Below are 24,669 nucleotides of genomic sequence, written 5' to 3' on the forward strand. Positions count from 1 at the left end.
TTCTGATTGATTGCCGTTTCACGATTCCTGCACTCTATTGATCAAAATAACTGTTGTCCCAAATGGCTGTTTTGTGACGGGAATTAATTCTGCTTTATTCGACGAGAAGTAATATCTCTGGGTTGGTTTAAAGGTCCACCTCCGGAATAGTGTTATTTATTAATTTATCCCTGTGTTAGATCTAAACGTTCGTCTCATGACTATGTGAACTGCTTCATTAAAGAGCAGTTAACTACCATTAAGAAAAATAATTAACAAGAACAAAGAACAATTAACCTCCCAGTGTCCGGTGGAGGGGTAAATCCATCCGGAAGATATATTCTATGAATGCCGGCCTTTAAATTAGGTCTTTTTTAAACTTAAAATTAGTATTGAATGAAAACACTTCTTAAATTGAATAATCTTAAATTTTATTAAATGTTTATCTGTAATTTTGAACCTAAATATTGTGGTTTGATTGTGATAAGAATTTGTGGGATTTCAATGAGATAGACTCATTGGCTTTGAAGGTTGATAAAGATCCATCTTCAAGTAATTATATACTTTTTAAATTTGTTAATAAATCTGTTACTTTGTAAATTTGTTCTGACTAAGATAAATATTCATTACATTAATATCGCTTTTTAGTTCTTTGATTACTAAGTAATAAAAATGAGCACTAAACAAGAGGTTACTAGGAATTGTTCCAGTGTTACTACAAACCAGTCCAATTCTAAACTCAAAGTTCATCAGGATAAAGATCACATTTTAACTGAAATTATAACTCGTGTTGTCTTTATCTTGTATGTTTTCTCTCAAACCGGTTCTAGATCTGATAACGAAAGAAAAATTTGGCAGTTAAAAATGTTTACGATCGTTTAAAAATTATAATCTACATCATCTCTCCGACGGACAGGCGGTACAAATATATATATTTTTTTACTATATCTGTATATAGTGAAAGTTGTGTAAATTTATTTTTTCCAAAATTTTTAGTGTGAACACAAATAGCTTTAAAAGTTAGTAATTTATCTTATTTTTTTGTTTTTCTAAGGTTATGACACTTCATTTTAACGCTGTAACTATAAAATTCTATAAATATTTTGGTTTCTGCATTTTAATGTCCTACTTCCTATTTTTATATCTGGAGAAATAAGCCTTTAATCGTTAATTATAATTTTGTTTCTTCGTTAATATTAATTTTTTTGTAATTTTTAGGCGAAATAGATGATACATTTTACGGTTGAAAGAGGATTTTATCGGTGACAAAGAAAATTGTTGTCACAACTAAAGATAATTTTATATATTTCATACCCTGTCAAATTTTCTTAACTGTAAAATTCATAGATGTATTTTAAGATGAACTAATTTTAAAAATGTGAAAGTTCGAAGGTCTCCCCGCCATTTGTTCAGTCCAGTTGTTCTTTCTACCTGGTAATTAATAGGTTAATACTCTGTGTTTTTACATTTTTTAAAAATTTCTATTTTAATTTTAATTGGCTATTGATTTCATGAGTAGATTGTACGCCACCAGGTTAATTATCTCCGATGTTACGCTTTATTGCCGTTATCTGATATTAATCCAATATTTTTTATTTAATTTTATCTGATTTTATGTTGCATTATTTGTATAGATCTCGTTACTTATTTTTCTGATAGAATTTTTTTTACGATATATCTGTATTTATTTCTGTTCTACTTTTTCATGCTTTTTGTCTAACATGATGTTTGGTTTTTTTTGTCCAACAGACTAACTCCATTTTGTCATCATTTTACTGTTTTGGTAAGTTACAAAACTTTTTTCCTATAATTTCTAAAAATAAATATATACTCGTATTAATGTAATTTCACAATTTTAATTAATTTAATGAAAGTAGCTAATTATTTATACTGTTTTGTATAAATTAAATTTAAAATTTAGTTTAATTTATTTTGTTTTAAAAAAAATGATTAGGGTAAATCCATTGTGGTAATTTAATTAATAATTTTATCTTATCTTTTTAGAATTTATAAACACAATCATTTTTTTTACATCATTTTAAAAACTATAGTTTAACCATATGCTGCTGTTGACCTGATTTCTATTTTGGCTAAAAAAAAAAAATTTGCGATTATGTTTTTTCATCGAATTTTGTTTTACAGATAAACATTTTATCGCAGTCGTAAGATGTTAAAAAAATAACTTATATACTTATATAAAGCCAAAAGTTTGTCTATTTATTTGTTTGTAGTAGCATCACGCAAGAATCAACTCACCGATTGCTTTCAAATTTGCAGGATACATTCATTTTATCCCAGGGAAGGTTTTAAGCCATAAATCGAGGTGTAGCCCCCTTGGGGGTGAAGTTTTCTATTAACGATATCCATTAAAGAAAAAAAAATTAATTCATTTAATTCATTATTATGTTTTTGTCAACATGGCATCTGAAATAGGTTGTGTGTTTTCCTTGTCAGAATGATTCGTGTAATATAGTTTCCTTAGTTACTACTATTCTGTTTTTGTCATTTAGTTTCTTTTACAGGTTTCTCTAAAATCTAAATACCTTAATTGTTATTTATCATTATTATTCTTACAGAATGAGAGTAACGAACAATACGGAGGTCTAGGGGGCAAAGCCCTCCGGCTAGACGGGAGATCTGCGGCTCTGGGTCAGACTGAGCCCCGGGGTCCAGCTCTGGCTAGACGGTCAACCGGCTAGTATATATATATATGAAATCACACAAAAAAATAGTAGATTTTTAGTAAATTATGTGAATGTATTGAAGAACACGTATAATATTATTATTCCATTTACATACGAGGTCTGTAAATAAAGTAATGACACTAGTTTTTCTTTTTTTTTGGCAGCCAAAGTGGCAACACTGTAAAGTTACTAGTAAACGTATGGTTATATGAACAACTGATTTATATTAGGTATTAATATTTTTAGTCTATTGTTGTCACGTGAGATGTAAACAAATCTTTCGTGAAAAGAGTGTTTGTTGTGCATTACACAAATGAGTGATACTAATTATGAGCAACGTTGTGCAATGAAGTTTTGTGTTAATTTCGGTTAGAATGCTACTGAAACTTTTTCAAAATTGAAAAGGGCGTATGGAGATGACGCTCTTTCATGAGCCCAACTTTTTAGGTGGTTTAAAGCATTTTCAAATGGCCGGGAATCAGTTGCGGACGATCCACGCTCTGGAAGACCGTTAACGTCAAAAGGTGACGACATTGTTGAGCGAATCAGACACTTGATACGGTACGACCGGCGATTAACTGTCAGAATGATTGCAGAACAATTGAATTTGAGCCGTACTACAGTCAATCAAATTTTGACAAACAAATTGGACATGAAAATAGTTTGTTCAAAATCGGTCCTAAAATACCTCACTGTTGAACAGAAAAACAGCAGGGTGGAATTTGCCGCGATCTTCTAGGGTGAATTGAATCTGATCCTAATTTTCTAAAAAAAAATAATTTTTTTTAGAAAATTAAACAAAACACCAGAGCAAGGAGTGGCACACTTCAAACTCACCACGTATCAAAAAAAAGCAAAAATTACAAATCAAAAATCAAATCCATGCTAATTTGTTTCTTCGATACTAATGGCATTGTCCATAAGGAGTTAGTGCCTACAGGAAAGACTGTAAATCAATATGTTTATCGAGAATTTCTTGAAAGACTGCGGAAAAGAGTTGCCTGCGTGAGACCAGCCATGCTGCATCATGACAATGCACCTTGTCATATTGCACTCAATTAATGAGTTTTTGGCAAAGAAAAACATTCCTGTAGTTCCTCAACCACACTTTACTCACCGACTTGAGTTCTTGCGATTTTTTCCTGTTCCCGACTTTAAAAAACATCTCAAAGGGCACCATTTTGGAACAGCACTAAAATTTAAAAAAATGTAAGCGACCATCCTTCAGATGGTCGCCTACATTTTTATCGCTTTTTCGCTTACCAAGAATCGGATTGACGGGATTGTTTGACTTGGAGGTGATCCTTTGTGGTCATTATGATCCAGAGTGGTTTCATACATGCTAACTATTAAGTATTTTTCCCTAAATGAGCTATTCTGGATAAGAAAGATATTTAATCTATGTAATTTTTTCTTCAAAAACAACTATGTTGTCTTCAAAAATTTTACTTTTTCGAAATGAAGTGTTTGTTATTAAGATGGAAATAATTTTCAACGATATTATAGAGGTAAAAGGTTCGTTAATGGGATTTTCTCCGAAAAATACTGTAATTTTAGGTGTTTTTATGATATTTTTCAACCGAGTCATCAATATATAGGATCTAATTTGTGCCGATATTGTTATATTTTACTAGTTTAATTAATCGATAGCGGTTTTTTCATTTTTTGTTTAGTTACGAACTAGTCGTCCTTCATAAATTAGGCGATTCGCTTGTTCCATCCTCAACTAACATCACCAACGGTTTCGTGGTTTTTCTATACTTTTTCGTTATCAAAAAATAAAATATAATTGCTTCGAAAGTTTGTTGTTATATATTCATTCAAATGTAGTTTGCGATGTTCTTTTGATATAATTATAAACCCATGAATAAAAAATATACGTTTAAATCCTTACTTGCATCATCTCGTTTTTTCATTTCCTTAATTCAGTATAATAAATGTTTCTCAATAAATGTATTTTTTTATGACTGTGATTAATTTTACAACCTGTCTCCATGTTGAACAGTTTCAAGGTGTCATTTTTAAGGCTAATATCACCTGCATTTGGGTAGGCTTGGGATACCGTTATGCGACTTTATTATTTGGCCTGGTGAAAAAGGTAACCGGAGACCCTTTCACTCTTTATTTTCGTTTGTAAACTTGGCGTGGATGAGTGTTAGTTTTGAGAACGGCTATGTCGTTTTCGGGAGTGACTTGACTCATGGTGGATCATTTATAATCAGTACAGTAAATGAGACTTATGGAACACACGTATTCAGTGTACAAATATTAAAAAAAAAAGAATGGAATCTCATTTCGGCTGCTTGCTTGTCCCTTTATTTATCTTCATTTAAGGACTGAGGATTAACTTTCATAGAACAACTTGGGCGTAGCCATAACCTTGTAAAATTCCGACTATTTTATTTAATCTAGATTTTGTAAGCGACGTTCTTCTTACTTCCTGAAATCTATTGTTTTTAAAATTTATATTCTGAAAATATCCGGCTCTAGGTTCAAAAAAGTGAGCTAAATATTAATATTAATCTGCATTTTACATCTGAAAAGTTTTTTTTACAGTTTTATTTGCTAAATTGATTTTCTAATTATTTACCCAAATTTATAAAATATGGAATTGAAAACTGAACTGATTAATAAAAAAACAAAATGTAATAGACATTATCAAATAACGCATCTTTTCAACCTTATTTAAACGGTATACTGAAACAAATTGACTTCTGTATTCCACCAATAAATAAATCTTATTGAATGAATTAATTTTTAAAGTCGTTTTCATTTTAATATGTAAGAGAATTTTTTCAGTATTTTAATAGTTGTAACACGCATTAATTTTGCATAATTATTTAATTTAAATGAAACTTATCAAACGTAGTAAGTTTAAAAACTGGAAAATAGTAATTTATTTAAATATATCCTTTAAAAGTAACTGGGAGAAGGAATATCTTTTTATAATCATTTTTATCTATAAAATGGTACTAGCATAATAGAGATTAAATAAATGCAGGGTTTGGCAATCTATCTTCGTAAAGACCTCTGAGTTTTATAAAATACTTAATTTTAAAGGATAAATTCAATAAATTTATTTTTTTTTCAATTTATATATGTTGAATGTTAACTATTATAGTCACAATATTTATAGGCGGACTTACTTGAGTCACAATTCATTCCGGAAAATGGCTAGCCAACTTTTTTTTATTTAGCCATTACATTCTTTGCTGAGCCAAATATACTCTTGCAAGTGAATTTAGGTAGCCTACCGAAATATGAATCATATGAAGCCGTATAAGCGGATCGTACTCTGTTCACCAGTAGCACCTGGCCTGTCTAGTCGATATCGCCACTCTCAGAGAAAGCAATTCTAACTGATGGTTATTGTACCTCGGATAATTTATGTGCATTACAATTATAAGAAAGACTGCGATAGATATTGTAACCCCCACGGTTTCACTCGAAGGGGTTTTTATTCAAGATATAATTTTCAAAAAAATATAAAACACACCGATAAATAAAATAAAAATATAGAAACATATTTTTGTAAAAAAATTTCCGAATTATCTGTCGAATTATACTTTCTTTATCCAATATTAAAAGAAATGGCTCTCCCTTTAATAAATTATGGGATGCTTAATCATAAGAATTTAAAAGCGCTAGAAAAAATTGTAAATTTTAGTATAATTTTACCGTAAAGAAATTAGGTTTAAGTAGCTTTGTGTATGTAGATATATATTTCATTGACCTCTTAGTAAAACTTTCTACATATTTTTAGAAGTAAGTAAAATACCGTTATTAGATTCGAACTGTTTTACTAAATAAAAAAATGGTGGAAATTGTTTTTATTAACTTAGAAAGTTTAAAAATTCTGTTATGTTTGTTTTTTTTTTTTTAAATATTATACAGTTAGAATTTTTATTCGTATTACGTAGGATTAAGTTTTAAATTATATTTCGTGGTAAGGGTTTCTGGTTCAGATGGAAATTAATTATCCATTGTTTACATCAATTAAGGGGTGATGATAATGAGAAGGGCAATTGCTTCCTGGGTGGGAGCTTGAGGGTTGGTACGACTGACGCAGCAGGTGCCGGGAAGGTCAAGGCCCCGGAATGGCCGCAGTCACGTGGATTCAAGGTCACCCCCTCTTCATCGTTCTCTTGTCACCTCTTCTGCTGTTGCACTGACTGAATGGTGTTTTTGTTCGCTGTTCTTTGCTCTTCCAGCTAGATAGATTATGTTTTTGTCAAAGTAGGTGGTTCTAAGAAAAATTCTCACATGATTTTTTTCTTTCTTTTTTTTAGTTATTTTATTTTTATTATTATTTTTCCGTTCTTTACGATAATTATAATTATTCATTCTCTTATAAATATGTTCTGTACTGTACACGGTTTTAGAAACGGGAATTTGTTATGCATTTATAAATTAAGTATAGTTTTCCTTTTTTTATTTTAATTCATGTAACTTGTTAATATTATATAAATTTGCCGTTCATATTTATGTAAAATTTTATCAGTAAAGAATTTGTGCAATTATAGTTAGTTTTAATATTGTATACGTTTTTCGATTATTTTTACGTAACGTGGACTATATGAAACGTTTATTATTTTCATTATGTAAATTGCGCTCGTATTAATAAGCTAAAAGTTTACAAAAATCTTTAGCCTATGTAGACCTTAAAAAGTATAGTGTGTTTGATAATTCTAGTTTTAAATTATGTAATCTGTTCTTATATTTTCAGCATATATTTATAATTTTTTATTTATTCATTATTACATTTACAGTTTCAAAATATCAATAAAATAAAGCATTATTAATTAGATGTATCATATTTAAAAAAATCAGACGTAATACAATTTAATTTCCTGAATCATGCAAAACCCGTGCTCAGGAAAAGGTAATGCTGAAGATTATTGGTATATAATGTACATTTTTTATCGTATGATTTATGTATATTTTTTTTTTACTAACACAAATATAATTTGAATTATCTCTTACCATACATTTGTCATATGAATTTCCTACATGTTTCGCTGCCATCAATATAACAGCATCATCAGGGAATGAAAATATCAATAATTACATTTCGTCAGGCCTAGACTTAGATCGGATAACACGGCAGTTTTCTTCCGTGCTTCTTGTAAATATATAAATTAATATGTAATATTGTGATGTGATTTTAATGTTTTTTTTTGTATATAAAACTGACGAAACATAATTTTGGATACTTTCATTCTCTGATGATGCTGATACATCGATACGGCGAAAGCATGTAGGAAATTTCTGTGACAAATAATATGGTAAGGGATAATTAAACTTATTTACGTGTTTTTAGTAAAACATATATATATATATTATAGATACGAAAAAATATATTTGAGCTGTAGTAATATCTAATCATTTGTTGAGGCCAGCTTAAACATTTACTAGCGTTATTCACCACGTATTGATTTCCATGTAAAATTTTCTCTTCTATCCGAGGTACGAGTAATTTAGGTTGTAGGCATGAATATTTGAAATCTCACAATTAATTATCCATAGCTTAATATAATCATTAATATTACTAGCTTCATTATTATTAGTATTATAAAATGGCCGCTTAGCGTTTATAAAACCGGATTTAAAAAAAATAAAAACAGAAAAGTTTCTCATTAAGTTTCTAACTCAAAAGTTTCTATTCTATTATAAAACTGACTGGGCAACCTGTTGTAGTGATTCGCCTGCTAATCTCTAGATCAGTTAGTTTCGGCTGTGTTTCCCGGAAAGTATGGCATTGTGCGTTGGAATATGAAATGTAATTCTTGTAGCGTATGAAAAATGCCATGCCTGACCGGGATTCGAACCCAGAACCTCCGAATGATAAGCCGAGACACTAATCACTCCGTTGTCTTTTTCTTCTTTAAAGTAGTATGAAACATATCTGTCGTCGTAATAATAGAAATAAAGATTCTAATGTTCAGAATATTTCAGGAGTAACTCCAGAGGGTCGCCAAAGTGTTTTTTTTCGTTTTAGGAGGAAAATAAACGAATTAATGTCACTGGGTATCAAAGATCCGTGTTAGATAATTAGTTATTCCTAATAATTCCCCCCTTTGTATTACGAGTAAATACCTCAGTGCTATTTAAATATTGAATAAAATATTAAAGCCTAAGAAAAATATAAGTAAAAGAAGTAACTTTGTTTTTAACAATTTTTATTAGGAATTGAAAAAAATCTTGTTTAATTTCCCATAATAAGATATTTTTCATTTTATTGATTTGCTGTTGCAATTTTAATTGAAAGTTGATGTCATGAAGAAACTGAAATCGACGAAAGAATCCCCACTTTACAATTTGAACTCCCACCTGATCTGTCAATCTATTCTATCAAAAGGGAGAATCCTTCTAAATTTTAAAGCTGCAGCTATGTTATGTTTTAGTAAAATAAAAAGAACATCTACCGAATGGAAGTCACCATCGGTTGAGAATATCCTAATGGATAATATAATGTGTATTCTATTTTCTAAGATGTGTGCGCAAACGGGGAAACTATTGCTACCAGTTGAAAATTAATCATCCCCGATTTCTCGAGTTTTCGAATTTTGGGTAATAAATTCTGTTTTTAATATCGGTTTCCGTTTTTCTAATTTTTTGTAGAAAAGTTTAAATTAGTTATGATATTACGATGTAGTAGCTGGCGTATTGTGGGAATTGATTCCCGGGTTCGATTCCTAACTAGGGTTTAGGCATCTTTTCACCTATAATTTTACATATCTCACATTACTTGTGAACTGGTGTATAGCATGTGCGAAGTTGTAATTTTTTTTTTTATATTGAGCTATACGAGATTCGGTCAGTTTTATTACCATCTTCTGTATTTTGTCTGTTTATATTTGTGAATCTGTTACGGGCCAAACGTGCATTCCAATTTTTATGAAATTTTAGAGTAAGATTCCTTGTTATTAAAAAAAATATATATATAACGAGTTTTTACAAAATTTCCCGTTTCAAAATGGACTACTGTTGGAAAGACCATCAACTGTTAGCATTCACTCACAGTCGCTGTCTGGGAGTATTTCTATTCGCACATATTATTTTATACATATTAACTTTGTTGTAGGTTTATTGTATTTAAAAAAAAGCATGAGAATTGAAAAATCAAGGAGGCGTAGTGGAAGTTTCCCCTCCACAGTTATCAGTTACGTCCGGTGTCCCTGGAAATAGTGCTTACAATACTAGTATTATAGAAAGATTATTTTTGGCACTGGCCAAACCTTTTATAATAGACTATTCCGTTTGGTACTTTAATTTAATTTTTACTAGTGATTTAGTTTCGTTGAAGAGCTTAATATGTTAAACTCGGTACAAAATGAGGGAAGTCTTTTATTACACACAGCTACAGATACCGTATTTTTACGGTATCTCTTTATCAGATAAATAGATAGATTATACTGATAATACAGGTAGAAGAAATACGACTGAACAGTTTTTTGATAAGAATTTGAATAAAAAGACCCCTAAAATTCAAAAGTTTAAAATTTTTTTCTTATTAGCCTTCTATCGATTTTAAATTTGTTTTAATGTATTTTTTTAAATGAGGAGTTTTTAGGGTGGAACAGCTTTTAATCTTTATCAAAGAGTTATTTTTTTCATTTTAAATCATTTTTCATTCTAATTGTCTATAATTGTTGTTTCAGGTGTTTTTAATTAGTAGTTAAAACATGCCGGCCTCCATGGCGCGAGTGGTAGTTTCTGGGCCTTTCATCCGTAGATCTCGGGTTCGAATCCCGGTAAAGCATGACATTTTCACACGCTACAAGATTTGTCATTCATCTCATCCTCTGAAGCAATACCTAACCTCCAGGATATCCTCTGAAGTCCCGGAGGTTAAAAAAAAAACTAGTTAAAACGTTGCGGAGTCAGCAAGATATCATAATTCTAGCCGATCTCATTGACGGAATGGTAGGTTCTTATCTATAAGGTTCAAGTCCGGTTTAGGTGTGGCATTTATCGTGCATTAAAAAATTCATTTCTTCCTAGGTGTTTGTAAATGTACCTGTTATACTTAATAAGGATGATTAAATAAATTTAAGGATAAAGTACTTTAGGAAAGGTTGAATTATGTGTTTTTTCCTATAACAATTTTTGAAGGTAAGAAAATATGTAAGGTCGTAAGGTAAAGACAATTTTAAATCTTATTGTTTAAGGAACCTCCACTTTTAAATGTTGTTTGCAGGAACTATTCAATAACTTTTTCCCAGTTTTTTTTTTTGCAGCTAGAAGAAAGTACTTTGGTTTAGATTGCCTGTTAGCAAGCTGAAGTCCTATTACATTACGATGTTTTCTGGTTTCCTTATTATTTCTAATTTCAAATCTATATATACTGCCAGTAATAGAAACGGAACCCAAAGATAAATCGGCCTAAAATCCATTTAAAAGTAATCGGTAATCCTAAGTCATTATTGCTTTATTATAGGGAAACAGGTAAAAGTCTCCAAGGTATTTTTTATCTATAAATTATTAATTTCCAATAGTATTCTTATCTGATATCCTAGTATCTAATTAACCTTGTCGGGATCGTTACATCCCCAGAAAGATAGGTCAAAAGTCTTGGAACTTCCATTCTACACTGTTATGTTTTATAATCCCTAGGAATTAATCACATTTTGTGACGACGAATATCAGCAAAGGAAAAAATACATCGCACGTAGGTGGCTTCTGTGAAGTCCAAGCTCGTTTATAAAAGGTAATCGTTTTTAATTATACACAAAGTAAATCCAATCAGAAATATGTAGGAATGTTTTTTTTTCGATTTAATTTACTCTTCGCCAGACTTTTCGTTTACACCGAATTTAAAAGCGTTACTCATTTAAAAACTCTGTAATCAAGTTAATACTACTTTTATTACTGCTTTTTTTAGATAGTACATCAGCTCTCTAATTGTATTTTATTCCGCTAAAACCCGGCGCCGAACGGGACTTCATAGTATTGCCGGCTGAGAGAGCACGCCTGGTAGCTCTCCCACACCGGCTCGAAGTCGAACCGATATGAACTTACTGCGTAAACCTAAATCATGACATGTATTTCCAACATGTAATGCGATAAGGTAAAATATATACTAAGTTATTTTATCTCCGAATGTATGTTATAATGGTCGTGTAGTTTTCGTGTTATGCTTTGGGACTATATTTTAAATAAAGGATGACAAATGCGATTAAACGATTAATGGTACCATTAGGATATGAATCTCTGTAATGGTGTTGCTAGTATAGAATGCTTGTTAAAATTGTTTTATTAAAATTGTAATTCTATTATTTTTTTTACAATTTGAATAAAATATTACGTTAAAATTGATCTGTTGGAAATTTAAGTAGACCAACCGGTTTTATTTTTATTTTTAAAAATCGTGTGCCTTCGGTTGTATTTTTAAAAAAAAAACCTAGAATCTGAATAAAAAACATTTTAAAGATTTGGTAAAATATGATTTTTTATTTTACAGACTGATGTATGTTTTTATTATAAAGCTTTTCATAGCTCTGAAAAAAATTTCATCGATTTATCTGAGGAGATATCATTTTTATTTATATTTAATAAGTACCATCGCGAAAATAACGGCGGAAACATCGTGAAATTTATAAAAATAGGGATAAAAGCCCGTGCGTGTAGTAACGATTGTTAATGGATTCTTCTTTTTTAATATTCTGTTATCTAAGTTTCGTACCTTTTAAACAGCACAAACCAAAATAAAATTATTTAAGGCATTCTGTGTTTTATAAAAATATAGGCGACAACACATTTTTATTCTTTTTTTTTCTTTTTCAGTGGCCGTTCAGTTTGATACTCTTTCTCTAAAAGTAATTTGAGTTAATTATACAGTCATTCCCTGTGTAAACAAAATGAAGGTATTACTTTTAGAGCTGAATATCAGTTGCTTATCAGTGAATATGATATGCTGATATGGATTAATATAATATATACAGTGAAGAAAGCATTTGGAAACAACTTTACTCCTTACTTTCTCTGATAATCACAGCATGAAATGCTTATTTTTCTTAAAATTGTTATTCCATTCTTTAGGTATTGTCTTATGTTATGTCGCCTACAACGATCTCTTTACGGCACCTTAGAGAAATATAATAAAATTAGTTGGAAAATTTTTGATTTTAACATGGCGTACAGTATAATTTTATCAAACTGTATTTTATAAATTTATTATTTATTACAAACATACAACAAATTACAGTTATCCATTTTTGTAAATAAAGATGAGAAATGAATTAATATAGCGTGTGAAAAATTCTTAGAATTACGGTTTAAACTCGTTTTGTTTCGTTACCGTAAGCAAATTATTATATTTAATTTAACTTTATAATAATGCAATATTTTGTAATAATAAATTCGAATATACGAGTTTGTTTAATCAACAGTTAAAAATTAAAAACGTTTTTTTTTCATATCACCGGGTTTACAAGAAATAAACGGTAAATTACATTTAATTATTTTTTATCGATTCTTTAGTTTTTTGTTATTGAAATTTTTTTATTCACATTTTTCGTTAAGATTACTAATTATAAAAATTATTATGAAATTTTAACTCTGTAGAATTTGGTAAAGGTAGAAAAATAAAAGTACTATCGGTAGAGATATCCTTGGTAAAGATAAATGAAAGAAAAACGGAAATCTTTTTTATTACGTTTTCTGGAGACTTTTTAATAACATAATTTTTAATTAGCCGGATAGAAAGCGCTATAGCTCTAGAAGGGCTAATACTGTAATCGCTCCAGTTCGGGCATATGCGGTTTTCACCGGATCTTGTCGTTTTGACAACCAAGGTACCAAAAAAAAACGGATCGAAATTTTCCGTATGTTAATAATGTACGTAATGTTCGGTGCTGGCATCTAAATTACTTTAATCTACATTAGTTCTTTATATGGGGCATTGATGCAATTACATTTTCAATTTAAAAGGTCAAGGGGGTGAGGCTGTAGAGCAAGGTCACCCTCAGTATCTCAACATTTCGCCTAATTAAGGTCATATTTTTCTTAGGCATCTTTGTTAACGAGTTAAATATAACAACAACATTTACAAAATCGCACTCCACCCCAAAAAAATGTTGTAAACTACTGCTATGTTGTGACGTCCCAGATGAGCGATAAATATCAGCGGTATTGTATAAAATACGTGCGATTTCGTAGCAAGTGCTACTACCCCTAATCGTTTCAAAATCGTGCCTATTCTTGGCGCTTTTAAATAAATATATTGTTAAAATATTTAATAACGTAACGTAGACGTTTCTGAAGTTAATTATTAGGTAAACATAAGTTTATAAACTACGGATTTTTTTAAAAGATATAACATGCTTGTCACTTAAATATATGTATGTATATTAATGTTTAAATGCTCGAATTCATCATTGATTGATACAGCCTTTAACGATTGGGGTGAATAATTAAAGTTCTACGATATTTACAAAAAAAAAGTATTTATTTTTTTCTTTTTGTTTTTTTTTTTGTGCGAAAAAAATAAGAGGATTCTTAATTCGACCTCTACGATTATATACAGGAGATGAAAATAACGAAGAAAGTTCATATAAGATCGGAAGCGCTTTGTAAGAGAGTGTCAACTGGCGAAAGATTTCGCCCTGATTTCTGCAAATTAAGCCGGGTTGTAATTATTGAGTCACAAATTGAGGGGTGGTGGCATTTTATGATATCTGACCTGAAGATTTAAAAAAATAGGTTCAAAAACTGTATTTATAGTAGTTTTTTTGTAAATCTGAAAAGATAAATGATCGGGGAACAAAAATACTATTTTATATTTGTCGTATAATAACTTTGTTAAATGTATAGTAAACACATATATGTTTTCAAGAAAAATTGTCGAGAATTTGTTTCAGAGTAAAATGATATGAATAAAGTTCACAGAAATTAAATACAAACAAAAATTACTTTTTTTTTTTTGTTTGATGAAATTCTCCCATTGTCTTGTAATACGTTTTCTTCAGATTATATTGGAAAATCTTTATAATCAACATTACTGTATTTGGTTGTACTCGAATGATTTACTACTACAAATAGGAGTATTAGGTAATGTAGTAATGCCTGAAGGCATTCTGATATTCAAAATACTTTCATACGATGTTCAAGAAAGTTAATTTTAAAATTTTAGCTAAAGGTATATATATATATATATATATATATATATATATTTCCATACGGTTTTAACTCTCGATTTGTAACAATAGCTTTACTATACCGCAGGTGTAAAAAAAAATTTAAAACATTCTTTATAAAACGACAAATCAGTGCAACTCTTCATTGCTAAATTATTTGTACATCGTCTGCACTGCAACATTGAGGAGGAGGGAGTTATTTATTTTTCGTAGTTTTGTCATTATTTTTCGATTTTACCATTTAAATCTACATTAGTTTCGAGTGTCTTCTTTCATCCTGAATATTTTTTCCTTTTTTTTTTTATCAACCATTTGACATTCTACGTATAAACGCGGTGGGAATGAGGCGACTTCCCTTTTTACATCGGTTGGCATTTGTTAGACGACTACAGCTTGCCTCTGCACGGCTGTCGGTGTAAATTCTGTTTCCAGGAATGGAAAGACGGCAAGCGCGGCCGGCTATACTCATCGTCGGTGCGGCCGGCGGTTGCGCGCCGTGAGTATTCCAACGACAGCGGCGATGTAGAGGTTCAGCTGAGTCGCATGCCAACCTCCGTTCATTTCTTTTTATGTCTGTACTTTTTCTTCGTCGTCTGACCTTCTGTTCTTTTCTCTTAACAGTTATCGTTAGTTCCGTTCTGCTTATTCTTCTGTATTATACTGAATATTTTAATTCTGTTTCGGTTATTCTTTACGAAAACTTATTTTAACGCATCATTCGTAATTTATTTTTAAAAACATATGTTGTTTTCGGCTGTTAAGATTCTGGGTAGTTTACTTCCAAATATAATTTGACGTAAAGGTTTGGCTTTCCAAGAAATAATATTTTATCTTCAATTTTGTGTGTGTAGTGAAGTTACGCATAACTTATTGAAATAAATTTTTATTTAAACTGTAATTGTAGGAAGTATATGAAGCAAAAAACGCCACTCTTCGTATATTTTTCGTACTGAATGTTTTTGCGCCGTAATATTTTTCTTGTTATGCTTCTGTTGAATTTGTAAAATTATAATTTTAAATGAAATTAAATTTATTGGATTCCTGAAAATGTTGGAACATTTTTTTTATATCGGAGAAATATGTAGTTCTCAGTGGTTTTTTTCTTTTAAAATATGTGACAATATTAATAATTTTATTTATAGAGTTATATCGTACGAATCATATAATATAAAAATAATAAATTGGAAAATAGTATATTAATAATTGTTAATTCCTGGTTATTATTAGGAATTCAAATTTATTTAAAGAAAATATGAAGGAGTTAGGGAAATTATGCTTAAAAGTAGAGTACTTTCCGCCAGTTTTTTCCGGTAATATATTTCAAAGATTCCTAACTTTGTTAAAAGATGATAGAAAGTTTGGTGTTAATAAATTTGCAGATCGCAAAAAAGAGAATGTCGGTGTTTAAATCTCTTTAATATTTCTTAACTTTGACTTAACAGTAACGAATCACAAATAAAATGAAAGAATAACTCTTATAGTTTATCCTTACAAGTGTTCAATGCGAACACTTTTCTTCACTCGACACTCATCCAACCGATAGAATTCGTCCCGTACTTTAACCAAATTTTTTCGAGTAATGGAAACGACTGTTGCTTCAATCCTGTTCCTCAAAATCGGGTAATCGGTAAACAGCGGAGGCACATGTAAAAGATACCTTGTAAAACTGCAAAGAAAAAATCACATTATGTCAGATCGTGTTTTCTCGGAGGTCGCCGCAAACTAGCTCTGTCATTGGGTCCGTGCCGACCGATCAGCGGTCGGAGAAAATTCGTTCAATCGATCCCGAATAAAATTATGACAATGAAGGCACGCCATCTTGTCGCCAAATAATATTCTCTCGGGTCCATCTTACAATCGAGGAAAGAGCCGTATGCAGCATATCCAAATAAGCAACTCCTGTTATTCTTGCTTCAGCGAAAAAGAAACTTTCCGTCGGAATATGGCAGAGAAAATATTTAATTTTGGGGATTTCTTTTCGGGTTGTAAGAGTTCACGGGGATTCCTGGCCCCCAAATATGGAAGTTATATGTGTTAACTTTTCCTCTCAGGTGAAATGTCGATTAATCACTAAACAGGATAACGTAGCCGGTAGTCTTTAAAGCATTCCACACTGTCATCACCGGCATCCAGTCGGGCTTCCTAGATTTTTTTACAGTAGTAGGAAAGACTCACTGATACGTTCAATATTTTCTTCAGATACCCTCGCTCATCCCGTAAATTTCCCTTTTCACATACATTCGTTTGTTTCAAACCGTTTATGTCATCGACGAATGTTATTGTCTCTCGAAGGATTACAATTAAACGCTGTACGGAACGCACTCCAAATTTTTACTACAGATTTACATTTAAAACTGTCCTTTATGCTTTTTGATTCTTGCTTGAAAATCAACACTGTACATCTCTTACAATTGATATTATTACGAATTAAAAAAAACTTTTGCCCTCTCGGTATTTAAGAGCAGTTTTATCAAATTAAGATTTTTTTTTAACTTTTTAGGTATCAATTTTAATTTGAAGGTCATTTAAAAAAAAAATTGCTTTTTGGGTTTTGGTAAAGGTATAATTTTTTTTTAAATACAATTAGTTTTTCTTTATTTTTTTTTTTTGTTCTCCTGCTCCCATGGGCTGGCTCAACAATCAAGTATTACTCAGCCCAGGGGAGTGTCCTTGCGACTCTAATGAGCTTCCCCCCCTACCGGCAGTACGTCCGGCATGGCAGGTCAGCTCACCGGTTCCGGATCTTTTCCTTATTTTCATCTTGCCTCTGCTTCTAACACAATTACTTGGATGTATTGATATAATTCCATTTAGCGAGGTGGAGTAGGGATTGTGTAGAGAAGAAAAATTTTAATTTAAAACGCAGAAAAAAAGTTTAATTTAGTAGTTTTTAAGAGATAGTCCTTCAAAAACAACATTTTTACTGATTTTTATCATAATCGCGTTTGATTTTAGATAATTTTTAAAGCTTTCTTCATGATAACATTTTAAAAAATCTGATGTAGACACCGCATGACTTTCGTATACGCTGATTAATTACATAAACACATTTTTTTTAAAATGAAAAGTACATAAAATTTTATTTCATTAATAACTTCCGATTTTTTTACAAAAAAAAATTTTTTACAATCAGAAGTTAATAATTATTAATAAATCAATATATTCAAATTAAAAAAAAAAAGTTAAAAAAAGGAAATGAAGTCAGATTCGAACCGATGTACCTTCCCCTTGTAAGATCCAAATATTTCATTAATTAAAATTTCATTTGGCTATAACTCTGGAACCAATGAAAATTAATACCAATTATGATATATATATATATATATATATATAGATGAAAAGCTCTCAATAAGGGCCTATTACTTCAGTTAAGAAAAAGTCCAAAATGCAATTTTGTTTTGGATTTTGGGACTTTTTTGGACACTTTTGGTTCATTCAATCGCAATCAAAAGGGGTGGCGCACAGCTAGATGCTACAACAATTCTAAATCCGAAATTTCAACATTCAACGGCTAATCGTTTTTGAGTTTGCTAGATACGTACGTACAGACGTCACGCCGAAACTCGTAAAAATGGATTCATGGATGGTCAAAATGGATATTTCCGATGAAATCTGAAAACCTAAATTTTTTGCGATCACAATACTTCCTTTATTTCGTACAAGGAAATAAAAATAAAAGATGTGATATAATTTATTTTTCAATCATTTCTCCGTAATTGCTCGTATTATTGAAATTTGTATTTAAAAAAGTGAAGAAAAATATATCCTTTTGATTGATTTTTTTAATGTACCTTAAATTTTACATTCGTATAGAACAACAAGGTGAAAAAAGTCATTAATATAGCCTAACTGCCTAATAATTATTCTTTACTAATCGTACTCGACCAATTAGGAATTTTTTAATTAACGGTTTTCTTGTTATCGACCGTATTTTGTAAATATTTTCTTCAAAAAATTACTACGCATCAATCATACTCTGATTTGAAATATTTAATCAAATTTGTATATTTATAAATCATTTTACCAGTTACTCAGTAACGGTTTCTTTTCATTTCTGTCCTCATTTTTTCACGTCTTACCAAAATCAACATTTTTCTTTTATTAATAATAATTATTTGAAAAATGGCCGGTAACGGGAAAATCATCGGTCGAAAAATATCCAGAACACGTATTGGGATTGTTAGAAAATAGTTAACAGAACATTTTTTTTTAGAATTATTTTTGCCTGTTTCACGTGAGTGTAAGTTCCTGTTAGGTTAAAAAAATACACCCACCGGATTGGTCTTGTGGTGAACGCGTCTTCCCAAATCAGCTGATTTGGAAGTCGAGAGTTCCAGCGTTCAAGACCTAGTAAAGTCAGTTATTTTTTACACGGATTTGAATACTAGATCGTGGATTCCGGTGTTCTTTAGTGGTTGGGTTTCAATTAACTACACATCTCAGGAATGGTCGAACTGAGACTGTATATGAGTATACTTCATTTACACTCTTCGAAATCATCCTCTGACGTATTATCTGAAAGGTAATTACCGGAGGCTAAACAGCAAAAATAAAAGAGGTTAAGAAAAAGATAAAATAATGAAATTAACTTGCTAAGTTAAAAGAAAGGTAATTGTGGAACAGAATAAGACCGATCTCTTTTTTTCTTATTTTTACCGTTATTATGAAGTAAGTTATTAAGCTTCAAACAATGGAGCAAATATATAATAATACAAATTATATTGATGATATTATCTTTACCTTATTATTTTCACCTATGATTTTTTTCCACACCTTTGCCCTATCATGTAAATCAATTACAGAATGTCCCTTCTTTTATATTTATTACATTTTCTTTAGTATTTCATTATTTTAAATATATGCATGTTCTGTCTCAGTTTATTCGCATTATTTACTTGTAGTACTACCTGAAGTAAACAATGATGCCAAATCAATTTTATCCATCCATACTTTCCGTAAATCTTGTTTATCTACATATTCACCGACTGTTGTCTTTGTTCAGTTATCGCATTTTCGCCTTTATTATGTTAATTTTGTATAAATGTTAATTTTCTATAACCTTCGTTGACTCCCGCGATTGTTTTGACGAGAAGATATTTATTTCTTTATTGTTTACCTTTACAAGATACATGACGGAGTAAATGAATAAATTATAAAATTTATTGAAATTATATTATAAATAGTTAACTCCTCTTTGTTTATTTTTACTGTTCCGTTTGAAAATTGATATAATTTAATTCTAATTAATGAATCCATCCATCTTGTGTCGTCTTCATCGGTGTAATGGATCTTGTTTAACCGTAAGTGGAAGTTTATTTATATTATTAAAATAATTACTTTTTTCTTCCGGTAGATTTTAATTACTCGGTTTTAATTTTCAGAAAAATTACAGTATTAAAACTACTCGAAGTTTTATTTTTTAAGAATTAATGGGGGAATCATTTTAAGAAATTGTATCGGCTGTAAGAGATAACTTCGTATATGTTAATAAAGAAATAATAATTAATTACTGTACAGTAAACGCTACAGATTAATAATCAAATCAGACTCGTTTTTTTTTGTAAATAAATAAAAACACAATATCCGTTTCTAGATATACTTTCCAGTACATCTATTGTGTTACGACTTATCTCAATTTATGAGAGTGACGGTTGGTTGATATGTACGTAATTAAGAGGTAAATTCAAAAAATTAATTAAAAAGAAATTACTGTTAAATACAAATTATAATAAAAAAAAAAAAAAAATGGAGGAACATTAATGTAACCTATAATAACCTTTAAATAACTACATCTTGACCTAACAAATCTAAAAAAGAAAAGAAAATTTCATTACATTCAACGACACTCTCGTTTTTTGTTTAGCCTCCATAAGTACCTTACGGTGATTCCGGAGGGCCAAAAACTTCCCAAAATATCCTTCAGAGAATAAATCAGGATGATATATATGGATGTAAATAAGTGTAGTCTTGTACAGGCTCAGATAGACCATTCCTAAGACGTGTGGTTAATTGAAATCCAACCAATAAAGAACGCCAATATCCACGAACTAGTATTCAAATCCGTATAAAAATAACTGCCTTTACTAGGATTTGAACCTTAGAACACTCGACTTCGAAGTAAGCTGATCTGCGATAACGAGTTTACTATTACACCAACCCTGTGGGTTTACATTCAACATAGCGATATAAATAAATTAAAGAAAGGTACAAAAAATCGTGGAGTATCGTTTAAATTACAGATTTCTCTTAAAATATTTAAAAACCGCCAGATCTACTAAATCTCAATTAATGAAATTTACTACCTTAGAAAAGGTAGTTTTCATTATCCTACCGATTTATAAAAATTAAAAATTACGTTTACCAAAGTATAAGAAGTAAAATTTTAGGCAATCCAAATCGAAAGCGTAAAGTCACTTAAAAAGCTAAATCGATTGAAACGGGCAACTCAGATTGTCCGTTACGTTACTTATATAGGATTGGAAAAGATTAAATATATCTCACTAAAAATATAGTTAGCATGAACTTTAAACCAATCAGAAATATATCCCGCCAATGAACAAATTTTATGGAAAGGGAAAAAAGTTAAATTTTTTTGTGAGAGAAAAGATTTCAAATAAGGCTTTTAATAAATTTAGACGTTTTAAAGGTTATTAGATACTACCCATCCGTCGTAGCGGCATCGCCCGCGCTAAACGTCACCGCCAGCACATGCTACTCCTTCCGGATAGGAGAGCGCTTTGTATTATCCAATAAATAGGGCCCCCGAAAGGTGCATCCCTGCTAAGGAGGAAGGCTCTAGCACTAAAATGACTTTAGAGGACGGATTGAAAGGAAATCATGCCAGGAGAACGAAGCTCATACGCGGCTAGTCTCCCAAGGTCATACTGATCCGGTCGGGAAGACACCCTCCATGTGGCAGTTTCGGTCGCCACGCATCCCTTCCATGCCTAGACCTTATGGGCTTTACCTTAGGTCATCTTCAGAACCTCGGCAATGACATCTTTCAGTCAAGCCTCAGCCAGGATGCACCGATCCGAATGCCACAAGGGATATTCCCATCGGTGTACTACTTACTAACGTAAACTTCAAACAAATCAATCTAGCCGAGTCTCAAACAAGACTGAATGACTTTTTAAGAACGAAGGAACTGAACTATATCTACCCGAAAGGTAAAAATGAATTCGAAACGCAACGAATCATAAAACGCAACATAAAAACATTAAACAAAACATAACAATAAATAATATAACATAACAGTAATGTAAAACATGACTAACGAAAAACAAACAAATTTATAACCAAACAGAAAAAAAATAGCAACAGTTTATCAAACCATAAAATATTAAATAAATATTTAAATAATATTTACTCGCCAGGTAAAAGAATGATGCAGCAACAAGGAACTTTTATCCAGGCACGGCGATTAGTAGGAAGATACGTAAATCTCTTGCTGTCCTTTCGTTCAGTTCCGTTCCGCGCTATATGCATATAGAACTTCAAAAATTGGAAACAGGTTTTTAATAATAACGGGTGGGCTGTTTCTTTCCGATTTATCCCTATTCACAAACTACCGAATAAAATAAAATACTTAGATATAGGATGTGTTCCGAAAATCAAATTCTTAATGAAGTCAGGAAGATGTTGAACTTGTTGAAGAGTTACTTTGACCCCCAGCTAAGCAAAATCCAGGAATGAGAATAATTTTATTGTTCTATTATTTGGGATTGTAATGGTTACATATCTGAATATCTTTCAAATTCAGATCTTCAGTTTCAAAGTGATAATCAGAAGCTGATTTGAGCTTTAACATATTTCTCAGAAGATTCCACTCGATTTTGAGCCGAGCGTTTACATTGCTCTTCAAGTCTTTCAGAACTTTCTGATGTATATTCACGTTGTCTACGATCATATAATTCTAGTAGCCCTAGAAGTTCTTCCTATCTGGAGCTTGGCGACCTAGACGTTATGAAAATATTAATACCGAATTGAAAGTTGAATTTATGCCAGGTATGTGTACGGCTTATCTTGATGGATTTTTTTTAGTTCAGGATAAAAAGATTTACAGAATGCTACTCTGCTCGCGTGAAGATGAGTTCTTGCGGGTCGCCGCCAGATTAAACAATGACACTAAATTTAGTAAAACACATTTCTGACAAAGTCGATATCGATATCGAAATTCAATATTCTTCTATCAGAACTTTGTTAAATATGCAAATAGTCGTCATTCCCTTTAATTTTATTATCAACTAGTTTGCTTTTATATATATTATGATAATAATAAAAATTGATCTCTTATACATTACGTTTAATAAATCACGTTTTAATTATCTGTAGAAGTCGATATTGACATAGGAAGTGATTGGTATAAACAATATCTCTGTTTTAGCGAATTTAAATTTAGAAAAAGAAGTGGTCCTAGGTTATTTATTTATATATTTTTTTCATTTATTTATGATTCATATAACAGTGAGATTGGTTAGGTTTGACTGTGGTAAACATTCTAAAAGTCATAAAAAAAAGCTATAATAAAATCTCGTAACGATTGATTCTGTAGTTTTCGCGGTTATCGGGAACAAACGAAATAGACATTGTCTCTTTATAAAGCAGCGAGATATTAATCCTTCATCGTATACGGGAAGAAGTTTTTGCCTCATTGATAATAAAGAAAAAACTTCCCAAAATATCTAATTCTGTTTATTGTGAATATTTTCAAAAGGTTTCGTCTTCAAAACATAAATAATCTTGACCAGTTTTTAATTATTGCTAAGCTTCAGCTGATTTCCTACGTTTATTGTATTTGTAATAATTCAAATACTCCTTCACTTTGCTCATATTGTTGGATGTTTTTGGAATATTGCAAACATTCGGTTGAAAATCATTATTCTCCGTAAAAAACTTTGTGTGCTTTTATGTATATATACAGAAGATGTTCCACGAAGAAACTTTCAGGACATGTTCTACTGGTAAAAATAATGAAAAACGTTCATATAAACGTATGTCTGGAAACGCTTTGTTTTCGAGTTACGGCTAGCGAAAGATTTCACCCGGATTTCAGAGCTCTTATAAAAAAAAGCCCTACTTTAGTTTTTGGGACCCAAATTAAGGAGTAAAGTTTGTGGTTTCTTATGTAATTTGAGTTAGGAAATAGGATAAAACAGGTCTCAGAACTGTAACTCCAGTAGTTTTTAAGATAATCGGTTTCTTATTGAAGAAAAGCAGACCAAATATAGGCAGAGAGAAAAATAAGGCCAAAAAAAGCTCGGAAAGAAAAACTCTTCTTCCGCGCTTCTTCCAAGTTCTTCATATGTTCCTAGCCGTACTATGATCTTCGGAAAATTTCAACAACGAGAAACTTCTCTTTTCACTTTTCCTAATAAGCGTAACACTGGATGTAAGTTATTTTTGAGAATAGCTGAGCAGTATCTGGAGTGACTCTTGTAAGAAAGAGATGATATGACTTCTCTTTGTGACGGTCAATCTTAAAGCCGAAGGCTACTTAAGCGGCTTCTCCTTTAATAATGAATCGGCCGGCCGGGTGATTGCACCAGAGTAGACTTAGATCATCCCGTAACCACTCGAAATGAATTCACCCTACAGGAGTGTGCAAGTAATCGCAATCGTATGAAGGTGGTTGCGATATGCAATCAGGGTGTACAGAGCAATGAGTCACATGATTTGAGTCCCCATAAAACCAGGTACATACTCATTCTCGTTTGTCACCGTACTATCATTATATGGATATCCGAAAGGGGACATTCTATCTCAATACATGGAATTTCTAATATTTTTCTTTAAATAAGGTAAGGTTAGGGATGTAACAGTCTTCAAAAATTGTTAAAGAGTTTAGAAGTTTAAAAACCCTGTTCCCG

General features: G+C 31.0%; 1 protein-coding gene across 1 annotated transcript in view; it reads left to right on the plus strand.

The window, feature by feature from the left end:
• Positions 1-24,669, plus strand: part of Hr39 (Nuclear hormone receptor FTZ-F1 beta) — a 438,812-nt gene that overhangs the window by 149,141 nt on the left and 265,002 nt on the right. The window contains exon 3 of the mRNA XM_075372172.1: positions 1,729-1,762. The gene's annotated coding sequence lies outside the window, so the exon portion shown is untranslated. The remainder of the gene's footprint in view (positions 1-1,728; positions 1,763-24,669) is intronic.

The sequence above is a fragment of the Lycorma delicatula genome, chromosome 7, assembly GCF_047948215.1.
Source record: "Lycorma delicatula isolate Av1 chromosome 7, ASM4794821v1, whole genome shotgun sequence".
Taxonomy (NCBI): domain Eukaryota; kingdom Metazoa; phylum Arthropoda; class Insecta; order Hemiptera; family Fulgoridae; genus Lycorma; species Lycorma delicatula.